This window comes from Dipteris shenzhenensis, chromosome 7 (genome assembly GCF_047967505.1).
Source record: "Dipteris shenzhenensis isolate YYH24624 ecotype China chromosome 7, Dip_SZ_1.0, whole genome shotgun sequence".
NCBI lineage: Eukaryota > Viridiplantae > Streptophyta > Polypodiopsida > Gleicheniales > Dipteridaceae > Dipteris > Dipteris shenzhenensis.
The window spans coordinates 8,119,462-8,135,749 of record NC_141602.1 but is presented as its reverse complement, the minus strand read 5'-3'; the positions used below and the strand labels follow the sequence as shown (position 1 = coordinate 8,135,749).

Here is a 16,288-nt window from a genome sequence, read left to right as displayed (position 1 = left end):
GCAGTGCCACCTCCTCTCCTTCTCTATCAGTACCCAGGAGTCTCCCACGATCAAATCAGCATAAGATCACAACCACGTCAAAGAAGCTTCCAAATCCTTTAGGATAGCTTCTCTTCCCTCACAAAGCAGAAGATCAGTGATTGACGGACATCTGCAGCAAGCATCAATCTCACGTTCTTCCACGAAGAGTGCCCAGCTCCTTTAGGACAACCATCATCAATGAAAGGTCACGTTCCATTTTGCCTTAGCCTACAATTCCTTCGTCCCTCTATCTCTTTGCATACGGAGTTCATGAAGTCTCTGTCACTGAGGATACTCCATGCTGCATAGTAGCGCTACCACCCCCTCTTCTCTGTCTTCACAAGAACCACATCCTCTCTTTCTTTGTTGCTCACAGCAGATGCTCTCTGTCACTCGAGATATTCTGCCCAAGCCTCCATGGTAGTAGCGACGCTTCCCCACAGAACTGAGAACCCACCGTGCTTTATGTTTATCCGTCGCCCAAAGTCCTTTCCCCAGCCCGCATCATCTACTACAGCCAAGTCTTTACAAGACTTCAGTAAGCGCTGACTGTCCCACAGAGCTCGTCATCATGGAGCACCTGGAATCCATCTATGCCAAGCATGCAATCGAAATTCCTCATCCCGTCACGTACATAGACCTTCACACAGCCTTTCGGTTATGCACACCCTCTCTTTCATCTACCAAACTCTCCAAATCTGGTCGTCCAGCCTTCTCTTCAAGGAGCCCCCCTTGCATCGTAGATCCTTCCAGCGTAAAACCGAATCAGCTCCCAGCCGCCATCTTAACGTAGCTCCAGCTCACAGTCCAGAAGCTCCGCTTCATCCTTTCACGTAGCCACCTTGCAAGTGTAGGATGCCTTCCCAATCAGTCCAGCCACCTCAGCCTAATTTGCCACCTCATCAATGACATTTTACCACTCCCATTTAAAAAAATGCAATATCCCCCCAAGGCGCATTAAATGCACATTTTGGACCTTTAGTCACACAATTCCCACACACATTAGCACGCACATTAAAGCTTGCATGCACCCCTGTACACACACATGAAAAGCCCCTTGAGGTGGGCACCAAAACATGTCAAATTCCCGTAACATGCAAGTGCACATTGACTCAGGAAAATATTAAAAAACCCTTCATGACTTGACTTTACATGACCCCAAAAACATTTCACTTGACCACACACTAGACACCCTTGCTTTGGAAGTCTGGTACAACCACATTGCATTTCATCATTTCCCATGAAGTCCCTGCAAAACATACTTTATTGTCTCAAAAAACTATACATTAGTCCATCATGCTTGTGAAAGAAAAATCCAAAAATGCAAAAGCCCACACCTACCCTAGATGTGTACAACTATGTGCCTACCCATAGCTATATACAGTGCTCAGGAAACCATGCTCTAGATTATGCTAGTGCTCCCACATTACATTTCATCCTATCCCACGAGCCCTTGCAAAGACATTTACAATCTCAAAAGAATATTTACATCAGTACAACGCCTTTTGATGAGAGTACCTGAAGGATCATAGTGGTAGGGAGAGAAGCAAGCTAACACTAGGAATGGAAAGGAAAGATAACAAGCATAATGGAAATGAAATGGAAAGAAAATGAAAGCAATGGGCAAGTACTCACATGATATCAAAGAGCTTGATGTTGACTGATATTATAGACAATAGACAAGTACAACACTATATAGTATGACACTAGACTCTAGAAAGCCATAGTGTATATGGGATAACTCCCAATATGACACGTGGTATGTCTAGGACTTACTAGACTATAAAACACACCTAGAACACTCATTTTAGACTCACTTTGGCTTCATATTCCAACACCCCCCCATGAAGGCAAGGTGAGAGACTACTGGAATGGAACCAAGAACAAAACATGACAATGATAGCCTAAGGTGAGGGACTATTGGAATGAAACCAAGAACGGAACATGACAATGAGGGTCATCAAACTGTGAACCCTATGTAACTCAGAGGCTAAAGTCTGAGCGTGTTCAGAGGTTGATCCAAGCACTCTCATGGCTTGAGACTCAACATGCTCAGAGGCTCACGTCATAGCATGGCTACATGACCAGCTCATAGGTCTAGGAATACACCAACATCCTGGAACTCGGCCAGGCCTAATAACGATACCTATCAAAGCCAATACATATGGCTCCCATAGATAATCCCCCCTTGGCTTCATAAGAACACATGTTAGGAAGCCACACACCAAAATAGGAAAACCAATACATCTTTTTAGGAGGACTATCCAAGGCAGAGGACCTTTAGACTCAATGAAAACCAAACACTCAATACATATCATTTTAGGGGGACTACCCAAGGCAGAGCATCCTAAAATACATCAAGTTGTAGGAATAATAAAATAGATCTCTTATGATAAGAGATGTCTTGCAAGTAGCCACTGTACATGTGTGCACATCCGTGCAAGTCGATGAAGCGTTAGGTAGGAATGCCCCAAAATATGTGTCGGTGAACTGCATGGAGTAGCTACATAGAGCACTGACATGATGAGTCTTAAAATGCCGGAAGGAGAGTCACCAATGTCGAAGTAGAAGCCTCAGGTACCATGACTAATCGGGAAGTCAATCAATGCGAAGTAACACACGCACCGATCGAATAAACACTCTTGAAGAAGTCAGTTGTTGATGTAAAATGGTCTACATCAAGCTCGATGTAATGTACTAATCAGAGAGATCACCGTAGTGCAGTGTGTCGGAGTAGTATCAGAGAACTCACATCTAGCTCAGGAAGTCTTCAACAAAGTTTGGACTAGTCACCGTAAGGAGTCACCGCAATGTAATGTCAAGAGCTCACATCAAGTGACGGGCAGCAGCTCCACGAGAATGTCGGATAGAAGGAGCAAATGGCGGGCTGGAGCAGAGGTCAAAGATGAAGAAGATGGACAGCTCCATGTTGAGCTGGCTGCATCATGCTTGGGCTGTCAAATCATTGAGCTCCAGAACAAAATTCGCGCGCAAAGACAAATTTTGTCACTTCTTACAAGGGCTGTAACTTTTCACAAAAAACTCGGATTGCAATGATGTAAAAACAAAATTTGTAGTACTCAAGGTCCTCTACAACTTTGCTGAAGACACAAAGCCGTGATTCTGCTTCTAGATCCGGATAGAAGCGTCACATCGTCCGCAGGTCACAGAAAGATGTAGCTGAAGGAAGGAGAAGAGAGTTGGCAGATCATGGCGTGGAGAAGAGAGCTCAAGGAAGGAGAGAAGAGGGAAGCCTTCCAAGGAGGAGGAGATAGAGTAGCTTCATTGGCCTCCCTCACCTCAACCTCTTGGAAGGGAAAGGGAAGAGAGAACAAGGCTAGGAACATGGCTTTGATACCACATGAAGGATCATAGTGGTAGGGAGAGAAGCAAGCTAACACTAGGAATGGAAAGGAAAGATAACAAGCATAATGGAAATGAAATGAAATGAAAATGAAAGCAATGGACAAGTACTCACATGATACCAAAGAGCTTGGTGTTGACATATTATAGACAATAGACAAGTACAACACTATAGTGTGTGACACTAGACTCTAGAAAGCCATAGTGTATATGGGATAACTCCCAATATGACACGTGGCATGTCTAGGACTCACTCGACTATAAAACACACCTAGAACACTCATTTTAGACTCACTTTGGCTTCATATTCCAACAGTACCCATTGACTCAAAACCATCACCCACTAGCTATGTGCATACCTATGTGCCTATCCTCAAACATGCAACAAGTGAAAAAACTATTGACATTTTTTGGCATATCATATTAGCTCAACCCACTAGCTGCAAGCATTCATGCTTGACAGCTAAAGCAAAGAGAAACTGAACAGCATCAAGTATATCTTCTTCTGATACTTCACTGACTGCATTCTTCTTCAGTACTATCGGTCCACATGTTGATACTTCCATGATTCTCACAAAATACTTCTTCAGCCGCAAACCATTTACCTTGCTTTGATGTAATCTTCCATCTAAATCACATAGCTGATAAGATCCATTGTCATACTTCCTCACCACACAATAGGGGCCTTCCCACTTGGTAATAAACTTAGATTTAAATGTGCTGTCCAGCTTACTGTCATATCTCAAAACAAGATCTCCTTCATAAATCCTCTTATCCTTATACTTTAGATTTGCCCTCTTTTGATTCTTCTCTAGTGTCTAAGCATAATGCTCAACCGCTAGAGCTCTATCCAATTGTGCCTCCTGCATTTCAAATAACCTCCTCTTGGAGGATAGTCTTCCTTCGGATTTTCCTCAAGCTTAATCAACATTTTCAAAGCTGGAATTTCAACCTCCAATGGCAACATAGCTTCTTTTCCATATACAAGATGAAATGGAGAAAATTGTGTACCTTCTTTAACTGCTATCATGTATGCCCATAAAGCTTCTGGCACTACCCGATCCAAGCCCTTCCCATGCATCTTCATTATTTTGCTCATTGTTATACCGAGATCATGCAGGACCAGCTATGTCCATCACTTAGTTAGGGGATGACACGGCCACAAGGATGACACAAGTCATGGCGATGACATGGTCACAAGGATGACACAAGTCATGGCGATGACATGGTTGCAAGATGACACAAGTACATGGTCACTAGGCTGGCATAGTCATATGGGTACATAGTCATCAGGAGGACATAGCACCCAACCACATGGTCATGCATCAAGGGTCTTTATGTTGCGTAGTCATGCTCTGCCAACCTCTGTAGACTTGACTCATCAGTGGCATAGATGTTCATCTGGCGGTGCCTTGTCAGATACAGGGTGGAGATACAGGGTGGCTGCAGGCCGTGCACATGGAGTAGTTACAACGCACCGACTCTATGCAAGCTAGCCGTTGCAGGAGACATGAAGAGACTCAATGGCAGGGTGGCTTAGGATGAGGGGACAGCCAATAGGAGAGAGGAAGGGGATTTCCCATCCGAAAGGCGAGGGTGAAGAGGGGAGATGAGGGGGATGGGGATTCATTCATCATTGTACGGGGATTGAGAGTGAGGAGGAGAGAGGCTAGAGCTATGAGCTCGCCTGTTGCATTCTTATGGTATATTGCTACTGTTGCATTGTTGTGGATAAGTGATCTCTGATCTCTATTCAGAGAGGCTAGTGTATGAGGATCTCTTCCTTCTATGATACGCACTTGTTCACATTGTGTTCTTGTCGACCGCTTTCTTCATTATCTGTTATTAGCATTGTTCCTTCTTATCTCCTTTCTAGGTTTGTTCTTTCTATTCTAGTACTCTGCAGTACTCAGCACTCTGTAGCATCTTCAACTAGTGTTGTATCATAGGTTCACACATCACGTAGTGTAGTGCAACTGAGGTAGAGTTGTGTCATAGGTCTACGTATCACCCACTTCACGCTCCTCACATCAGTGGTCTTTCCGGAAGTGAGCGGACCTCCCCCTCAGACAGTTTATGGCGATCACAGTGGGACACTGCTGCTGTTGAGTAGCAAGAGTGAAGTGGCATTTGAGGATCCTTGAGGGGAGAGTTCTTATGCCCAGTAGTTCTAATACCCTTGAAGGAGCTAGTGAGAGAACTAAGAGGTACTTGAGGAGAGTGGAGAGAAGACTTCCTGCCAAGAGAGTGGAAAGAAAGTTTATTAAAGTCTTCGGAAGACCGATGGGTCTATGAGACTGTGAAAATCCTGATTCAACGAGATGTGGTAGTGGAGCTACTAAACGAGCGTCCATACCAATGCAAAATGCAAAATGCCAAAAACGCAGAATGACAGTACTAAGTCCTAAGTACAACATAGTGATGTTGGTGGTCGACTATATATCAATCTCAGCATCATCATCAATATCATCATCATCCCCAGCAACAGCAAGATATTAGGATGGATGAGGTAGTGGAGGCATGAAGTCGGCAATAGAGTGCTGTCGTCCACTCAGAGGTGCGGTCCTGGCACGTCTCTTGGTCGTAGCTGTACGTCTAACCAGGGCTACTGTGACTCCCGTCGGTCGGGCTCTAACTCTAAACAAGGAGGGGATGTCTCCAAGTGTGATCTGTGTGTCGACCCTCTGTCTGAGCTATCGGGTCACGGGTTCCGGGTCACGGTCATGCCGAGGCCTCGTCTCATTGGGGTCCATGTAATCTAGCTGAAAGAACTCCGTGATAGAGCTCTGAGAGGGATCAACCGAGGAAGAAGTCTGCTCCTGTCTCCGTGCTCGGAGTATCCTCTCGTGGTGTCTAAGTGCCTCATGAATGAAACCTGCCAAACATCGCTGGTCTGGGTAGGAGAGGAAATGGGCTAAAATCCCATAACTATCTCTGAAGAGGCAGTGAAAACGTCCTCAGATCTCATAGTACACAGGACACCTGAAGATGAAATGCTCCTCTGTCTCAACCTCTTGTATGTCACATAGTGTGCATATGCGCCGCTCCCTGGGTAGTTGCTCTGCTCTGTCGCTCTCGATGCGAAGTCTGTGTGAAGAGACCCGGAACTGCCCAAGAGAGATCCTCATCGAGTGGGGTAGGTGAATCTGTGTGTATCCTGGTGGGTCAATGAAACCCTCCGCTGTGATATGTAAGAAGTGATCTCTGTAGAAGCTAAGCTTCACTGGGAGTTCACTCGGTTCCAACCAAGTCCGAAAAGTGTGTAGCTGTAGTAGATCCTCACGGATAACCTGGTTGACCTCGTGTGATAAGAGGGGAGAGAATGGAGCATCCATGCTATACTGGAAGGGAGGTAGTCTATCCATGTGGATCCCCAGTCGCTCAAACCATCTCTCTGTACGTGCATACCAGCAACTATGATCTCCTCCTGCTGCAAGTGCCATAGAAGAGGATAAAGCTATCCATGGTAGCCTGCTACGCCCCGAGGTGTAATCCTCATATTCCCTAACTAGTACAAATATGTAATGACCTGAAATGTAGCATCTAGCTGTAAAGGGGGTGACCCAAACTCAGCCTGAATGATCTAATGAGGAACGGATGACTTACCACGAATCATCCGTGATAGCATGAGAACCTGTATCCACTCCACACGGGCCCACTCTGTATCCGACAAGTCTGTCCCCCAACAAGGACTGCCGTACATCCCCGCTGGGCGAGCCAAGGAGTCAAAAAGCAACCCCTTGGTGCGTGGATCCTGAAAGTGTGAGCGGAACCACTGTCTCTCTAGCCTGGCCAATGAGGCATACCCTCTAATCAAGCATGCCTGCATCGCGGGTCTCATAGTGAAGCTCGATCCGGAGAAGATAACCCCAAGATAAGTGTATGATGAAACTATCTCAACAGATGACCCCGCAAATGTGAACTGCTCCTGACGCATGATGGCTCGAGATGTATTGAAGATCATGACCTTGATTTTATCCAGGTTGACCTTCAAATCATGAGACTCACAAAAGGACTGTAGTGCGTCTAGGTGTCTCTGAAGCCCCTCTGCTGAGGAAGACAAGAGAGCCACATCATCTACATAGAGCAAAATCTGGATCAGCGTGCCTGCAAGAGAGCAACCTACACCCCCCTGTGTCTGCATCACTGTCTCAAGCTCGTCAATGTAGAGGCCAAACAAGGTAGCCGACAAAGGACACCCTTGTTTGACCCCGATGGTACTCATGATCTCGTCTGTCCACCCGGATCCTACCCAAACTTTGCCAGAAACTCTCTCGTAAAGTGCCATGACAGCCCAAATGATCTCCTGGTCATAACCCAAGTCTTCGACAGTTCAAAACAGTGTAGTTCACAAAGGAAGTGACAACCCTAGGACAAAACAAGGGTACAGAGGAGCAACCAGGACCTTCCAATCTTCTCCAAGAAAGAGGGTCATTGAGACATAGTATGGCACAAGGCAAAGGGAAGCAGGTGATAGAAGAAACATTATATGAGTCACAGGCTGGACATTTGAGACATGGTACGGCACAACACAAAGGGAAGCACATGATGGAAGGGATATCACATGAGTCAATGGCTGGACATTCACATTTGTACCCTTCACCTCGCGTGAGCATTGACCTTTGAACAGAAGCTAGGAGAATGAGGTTACAAAAGGCAACGACCCAACCCTACTCCTCGATCCAAGACTTTATGGAATTCAGGCCCAACATTACCCTATGTCAACTTTGTTTGTTGTCCCCATCCCCACAAATCAAAGACCAGACCATGGCATTCCTGAACCGCATGTCAGGGGGTTGACACAAGGGACCTATTCAACGTGGGCCCACACTAGAGACAGGACCGCCGGTTCAGGATGGAGATCAATGCTCGACTTATGCTGCCCTAACATGTGAACAAAGTCCGAGGCTCATTGTGGATATCGATGGCTTGGAGCTGAAGGATGTATTCTTGGATGGGGGTGCAGCTGTGAATATCATGCCCAAAGGTACACTACAACAACTAGGTTTGAAGTTGACCAGTGACATCTCTTTCCAAGTCCGCATGGCTGATCAACGCAAAGTGAAACCTATGGGGGTAGTCAAGGGTGTTAACATGAAGATTGGCGGCGTGACATTCTTGTCCAACTTCGTTGTTTTGGACATGACCAAGGATGCACAAACCTACCCTTTACTTCTTGGTCAACCATGGTTGCGGTCAGCGAAGGCATTCAAGATTGGTCCACAGATGAAGTTCGGTTGCCCTTAGGATCCACATCCTTGGAAATAGGTATGGTCACAGGAAAAGCACGGCACCGACCCATCGAACTAGGTGAAGAGGATTTTGAAGAGCAAGCTGGAATGGAAGAGGAGCGTTGGGCTCTTGGGGACTGGCCCATTGCAGATGAACAAGATGGCGGAGAGGAAGCACAAATGGTGGAGGGTTTTGAAAGCTTGACCTACTTGTTAGATCATGCTGACCAAGATGAGGGTGAAGCTCTCATCTTAGATTGGATGGGTGCCTTGGGCTCCTTATCTGTTAACATGGTGGAACTCAGTTCTCCAGACCAGCCTCCAAGTGAGAGGGACCAGCAAGCAACGAGCCCTACTACATCTTTGACCCTTGGTCTAGGTGAGTTCGCCTATCACACAATGCCCTTTGGTCGACCATGGTTGCGGTCAGCGAAGGCATTCAAGATTGGTCCACAAATGAAGTTCGGTTGCCCTTAGGATCCACATCCTTGGAAATAGATATGGTCACAGGAAAAGCACGGCACCGACCCATCGAACTAGGTGAAGAGGATTTTGAAGAACGAGCTGGAATGGAAGAGGAGCGTTGGGCTCTTGGGGACTGGCCCATTGCAGATGAACAAGATGGCGGAGAGGAAGCACAAATGGTGGAGGGTTTTGAAAGCTTGACCTACTTGTTAGATCATGCTGACCAAGATGAGGGTGAAGCTGTCATCTTAAATTGGATGGGTGCCTTGGGCTCCTTATCTGTTAACGTGGTGGAACTCAGTTCTCCAGACCAGCCTCCAAGTGAGAGGGACCAGCAAGCAACGAGCCCTACTACATCTTTGACCCTTGGTCTAGGTGAGTTCGCCTATCACACAATGCCCTTTGGTCTCTGCAACAATCCTCACATGTACCAACGGATGGTTTGTGCAACTATAGGGGAGGTTGATGCTGTCCCCAGAGCTAATGAGCAGGAAGGTCAAAGGTTGACACACAACATGCACAGCACCAACCCTCAAGAACTAGGTCAAGCTCGGTCATACAGAGGAGAGGTGTTACCAGAAGCTTGCTCAACAACAATCGAAGGATCATGCCAATTGGGTGGCATCCGCCACTAGTGATGATGCAGACGAAGATGACCCGCCGACATAGGATCATGCTTTTACAATCTATCTCCCGCATCTAGAGGATGATGGAGATCATGATTTTGCTTTCTAAAGCATAATATATTTTGGTACTCTGCCCTGGGGGTGTTTCCCAAAAATGAATGCAATAAATCATGTGTGTTGAGTCAATAAAGGTACTCTGTCTTGGATAGTCCTCCTAAAATGATGTATTTCTTTTATATTTTTGGTGTGTGGCTCCATGTTCCTTATTAGTCTTTGGAGCCAGGTGGGGATGTACTATGGGAGCCATGTGTTTTTGGCTTTAATAGCTCTATTTGTTGGTGCATTGGTCTCCTAGACCTCTGAGTTGATCATGCATCCATGCATGATGAGCCTCTAAGCCATGCTAGATGAGATTACTATGTTATGCTCACTAGCCTCTGAGCCATGCTCACTTGCCTCTGAGATTGTGTGGGAGCCATGTCTAGTTCTAGACCGGCATGCACAGTTTTGATGACCATCATTGTCATGTTCTATTCTTGGTTCCATTCCATTAGTCCCTCACCTTTCCTCCATGGGGGGGTGTTAAGAAATGAAGTCAATTTGAGTGACTTTTAGTGTGTTCTAGAGTAGTACTATACTACTTTATATCCTAGAGTGCCATGTGTCACTATGGGACTTATCCCATATACATTTGACACTTAGAGTGTGTGTGTCTATCCTATAAAGGCATTGTACTCTCATTGTCATTTTCATCAAGCCTCATGGCTTTCTTGATCATGTAAGTACTTTGCTTAGTGTATATTTCTTTCTCGCATTATTTCATTTCCATTATGCTTTCCTAGTCTTGCTTTTCCTTTTCATTCCATTCCATGTCTTGCATCTTCATATGGTATCAGAGCTAGACTATCTTCCAAGAGGTTGAGGTAAGAGATTGAGGACATTGAAGCCTCTCTCCCTCATTCCCCTTGAAGGAATGGCTTCTCCAATTCCATCTAGAGCTCTCTTCTCCACACCATGATCTGCCACCCAGGCACGAGCGGTGACGGTACTATACATGGGCAGCGGGCACTCTTACTTCACTCGGCCCCCCAAAGCTTATCCCTCCTCTAGCCATCTCTGTTTTATAGGCACTTTTTGTGCTCTGGAGGAACTCTCACCTACAGGAGGTTTTAGGCACACATTATGCAGAAAGAGATAGGCTGGTACAAGACCAAAGTATGCTTTAAGCCAAACATGACTGCCTAGCCACTTCCCATTCAGTAGCAGAGAGGAGGATAGCTGAGTTGGAGTCTCAGCTTCAGATTCAAGAGCAGGGCCTCAAGGAGCTTCAGGAATATCAGAGGAACTCTCACCTACAGGAGGTTTTACATCAGAGGAACTCTCACCTACAAGAGGTTTTAGGCGCACATAACGCAGAAAGAGATAGGCTGGTACAAGACCAAAGTATGCTTTAAGCCAAACATGACTGCCTAGCCACTTCCCATTCAGTAGCAGAGAGGAGGATAGCTGAGTTGGAGTCTCAGCTTCAGATTCAAGAGCAGGGCCTCAAGGAGCTTCACGAACAACACTCTGTATTGCAAAATACACATGCCACAATCCATGCAAAGCTACTATCCCTACAGGCAAAGCATACCACTGTGCAGGCTGAGCATACTACTGTGCGGTCCGAACATGATCTCTACAGATCAAAATATCACAGACATAAAGGAAAATATGAGGATCTCCAGAATGTGATGGACACTGTGGAGGCAGAGAATGATCAAGTGCCTGGCGTCTCTGTAGCACCATCTTAGGGAGATATGAACAATGACATATGTTTCAGTAGGAGGATTTTTGTATACAGTAATCTTGTTTACCTCCTTTGGCATCTCTTGTTAGCATGATGGCATCTATGCTGATTTTAGTATTGGGTTGAGTTCTTTCCATTTTCAGCTCCAGCATTTTGTACATAGTGCTTCTCCGGGTGTGTTTCTTGAATTTCAGCACACTTTTGTAATAAAGGAGGTCTTTTTGTAGACCCATGGCTTCTGTTAAGCAGTTTGATCACCAAATTTTTGTAACCCACTGGTTCAATAAAGTTTTCAGCAAATTTTCTTTCAACTCCACTCTTGCGAAACAAGGTTATCTTCATTAGTGATACATTTGGAAGTGAATGACTCTGATATGTTTTCAATTCTTGTATTTAGCAAAAGGCACACTCCCTACACATCTTTCAGCATCACTTATTCACCAGGACGGTGAATGATAGTGGCGGGGGAACTATTATACCGAGATCATGCAGGACCAGCTATGTCCAGCACTTAGTCAGGGGCACTTAGTCAGGGGATGACACGGTCACAAGGATGACACAAGTCATGGCGATGACATGGTCACAAGGATGACACAAGTCATGGCGATGACATGGTTGCAAGATGACACAAGTACATGGTCACCAGGATGGCATAGTCATATGGGGACATAGTCATCAGGAGGACAGCACCCAACCACATGGTCATGCGTCAAGGGTCTTCATGTCGCCGCGCAGTCACGCTCTACCAACCTCTGCAGACCTGACTCATCGGTGGCATAGATGTTCATCTGGTGGTGCGTTGTCAGATACAGGGTGGAGATACAGGGTGGCTGTAGGCGGTGCACATGGAGTAGTTACAACGCACCGACTCGACACAAGCTGGCCGTTGTAGGAGACATGAAGAGACTCAGCAGCGGGATGGCTAAGGATGAGGGGACAGCCAATAGGAGAGAGGGAGGGGATTTCCCATCCGGAAGGCGAGGGTGAAGAGGGGAGATGAGGGGGATGGGGATTCATTCATCATTGTACGGGGATTGAGAGTGATGAAGAGAGAGGCTAGAGCTACGAGCTCACCTGTTGCATTCTTATGGTGTATTGCTACTATTGTATTGTTGTGGATGAGTGATCTCTGATCTCTGTTCAGAGAGGTTAGTGTATGAGGATCTCTTCCTTCCTATGATACGCACTTGTTCGCATTGTGTTCTTGTCGACCGCTTTCTCCGTTATCTGTTATCAGCGTTGTTCCTTCTTATCTCCTTTCTGGGTTTGTTCTTTCTGTTCTAGTACTCTACAGTACTCGGCACTCCGTAGCATCTTCGACTAGTGTTGTGTCATAGGTTCACGCATCACGCAATGTAGTGCAACTGAGGTAGAGTTGTTTCAAAGGTCTACGTATCACCCACTTCACGCTCCTCACATTAGTGGCCTTAGGCCTCCGGTAACACCTCCGGAAGTGACCGGACCTCCCCCTCAGACACTCATCATGTTGATTAACCTACCATTGAAGTACTCATTCTTACTATTGCATTGTGGATAGTGTGGCATTGAATATCTATGCTTAATCTTCAACTTGTTACACAGCAAATCAACTAGTTCACTCCTGAACCCTGGTCCTTTGTCACTTACCAACTCCAAAGGCATTCCAAATCTACAACAAATATCTTCACATACAAACTTGCTACTTCCTTAGCATTCACTGCACGGACTGCTCATGCCTCTACCCATCTTGAAAGATAATCTACTGCTATGAGAAGATAACATTTTCCCCTTGCTGTCATAGGTAATGGACCTATTGCATCTATCCCCCATTTTCCAAAAATATTATAAGCCATGATTACATTGCTAAACTTGGGAAGCAAAACTCTTCTCCCCATTTGCTGGCATTGTAGACATGATCTACACCAATGCTGGATATCTCTCTGGAGTGAGGGCCACATATATCCTTCCATTAAGATTTTCCTGAGCGTAGTCTTGAAAGCAAAATGTCCTCCACAAATCCCTTCATGATTTGATTCCAAAATGTGGATCACTTCCTCTTGCCATGGAACCCTCCTGAGCACAAGATCAGCTCCCTTCATGAAAAGTACATCACCAATAAGACAATAAGACTCACATGCCTTCACAAACCTTTGCCTTTTCCCTTTTGGAACCTCTTCTAGAATTCTACTTGTCATGAGAAAAGTTTCCTCCTTTGCTAAAGGTTCTCTCCCTTTATACCAAGGCTCTTGAACCCTGATTGCATAAACCTGTACTTCCTCTTTATTACAAGCAGCATCATGAGCTTTTTGGTTTTTGCTTCTGTCTATATGCTGGAGTATCCATTTATCAAAATACTTTAACTGTTTCTTTACAGCCACAACCCAATTCTTTAAGTGTTGATGCGTTGTCTTCCAAATTCCTAGTATTTGCTTCACAACCAGAAGAGAATCTCCTTTGATTGTAAGTCTTTTTATTCCCATCTTTATACTTCTCTGCAAACCTTCAAACAGAGCTGAATATTCAGCTTCATTGTTGCTGCCCACCTTCAGCTCTAAACCTGTTTTAAATATTATTTCACCTTGAGGGTCATAAATTACAATTCCCCCTGAGGCTTTGTTTAAGCTTTTTTTGAATAATCCATCAAAGAAAAGCAAAAAACTGTTCTCCAAAATCTGCTCCTGCCTTTCCTCCTTCTTCTCTTCAACTTCTTTGACTAAGATTGGCTTCTCCTTATATGTAAGTAAATCTGCAAGTAGTATCTTCAACCAAGAAAGAGAGAGAAAACTCTTGTAACTCTGTTACCCACTTGATCATACTACGAGAGAGTGTAGTATTATTAAGCAACTAAGGCAATAAAGTACAGCTTGTGAGTATAACAAAAGGATGAGGCAACAAGTAATTCCGAAACCTTCTGCAAGCATATACAAGGCTGGACATTACCGATTCTGCATCAGAATACTTCTTCTCAGCATCATTCTTTACTTTGTTTGAAAAATATACCGGTCTCATGTATCTAGATTGCTCACCTTGCTGTAGTAATATTGCTCCTAATGCATCATTCCCAACTGAAGGATTCACATAAAATGGCTTCGTAAAATCTGGTGCCTTTACACAAGCCACATTCCCAAGTATTCCCTTCACAGACTCAAAGACCTCCTCACATTCTTTAGTCCAATGTAAAGGTACACTCAAATCGAAAAAGAACTTGAGAAAGCATACATACAAACCTTGACAAGTATTTTACCTTCTGAAGAAAAGTATGCAGCTGCTGTGTATTTTTTGGTGATGCCAAAGTTACAAGAGCTTTAATCTTGTCAGGATCTGGTTCTATTCCATTTTCAGATATCATATGTCCCAGTACCTTGATCTTGGTACAAGCCAACTTGCACTTTCTTGGGTTAAGTTGACCTCCACTATCATCAATCCTTTTAAAAACTTGATCAAGCTTAGTACAATGATCACCCCGATCACTATATACACAGATATCATCAATGAAAGCTTTACAAAACTTGTCAAGAAACGGAGCAAATACCTCATCAGTGTTCTCTTGGTAATGAGAAGGGGCATTCTTTAAACCAAAAGGCATCTTCCTGTAACTGAAACATCCCCAAGGAGTAATAAAGGTTGTCTTAACCTGATCTTCTGGGGCTATCTCCATCTGAAAGTATCCTGAATAACCATCACAAAGGCTGTACATTTGATCACCAGCAACTCTGTCCAGTATGTCATCCATATGGGGCAATGGATAATGATTGCTTTTTGTCAAAGCATTAAGTGGCTTTTAATCTACACATATTCTCCACTTTCCATCTTTCTTAGGTACTATAACCACCAGGCTGGCCCAATTTGAATGAACAACAGGATAGATTATATCAGCCTTCAAAAGCTTTACCACTTCTTCTCGAAGCACCTCCACTTGTTCTGGGTTAAGCCTTCTCATTTTTTGAAACATTGGCCTTGTATTTTCTTTTAACTCTATCCTTAAAGGCTTTACTCTACATCCCCGATTTTCATCATAAGAGGTGATGAACAAATGAGGGTATCTCCTTAACATTGCATAATATTGCTCCTTCTCTTCCAAAGTGAGATCTGAATTGAGAGTTTGTTCCACCACTTCTTGTATTGGAACTGAGGGGTCACTAGACTGCATAAGCTGCTCCATCTCTTCATATCTGCCCTGCTCATTTGATTCAAATGGTTGATCTATCTTCAAACATTCAACACTTTGAATAAATGCAACATAAGCTTCTTCACTTTCAAATGTTATTAAGCTGTCTTCAAAACTAGTTGTATCACTCGTTTCTTCTTCTTCACCAGTACTTGGAGTCTCAGGTTGCTTTGCCATATTAAACTTCATCTTTTTCCCCGTGGCTAAGTGAACTGTAATCACACCCTTCCCCCAATTCTGGATGGCTCCCACTTTCCTCAACCAGGGCCTTTCCAAAATGAGGGGATAAGCCCCCATTCCCACTGGCATAACATGACAATCCACCTTGCTGTGGACATTATACACCTCCACATCCAAATCTGAAATTAACCCCCGACTCTTAACTTTGGCATGATTAGCCATCATTATCCGAAAGTTAGATGGAGATGTGATTCTAAGACCCAATCTTTCAACACAAGATTGAGTTATAACACATATTTGGGCTCCACCATCTATATATGCTTCTCCAAGATCAAAACCCTTATGCCATGCTTCTACAGTGGGACATATATCTGATAACTCTGCCACAGACATGACCTTCTTTTCCTCTCTACGAAAAGTCTTCTTCCTGCCTGGATTAACAGCCCTCCTCCACTCCTTAAGCTTA

General features: G+C 44.7%; 1 protein-coding gene and 1 pseudogene across 1 annotated transcript in view; both read right to left on the bottom strand.

Annotated features, from left to right (window-relative positions):
• Positions 1-16,288, bottom strand: part of LOC147899890 (uncharacterized) — a 124,310-nt gene that overhangs the window by 83,154 nt on the left and 24,868 nt on the right. The window lies entirely within an intron of this gene.
• Positions 13,205-15,207, bottom strand: LOC147899891 (uncharacterized; annotated as a pseudogene).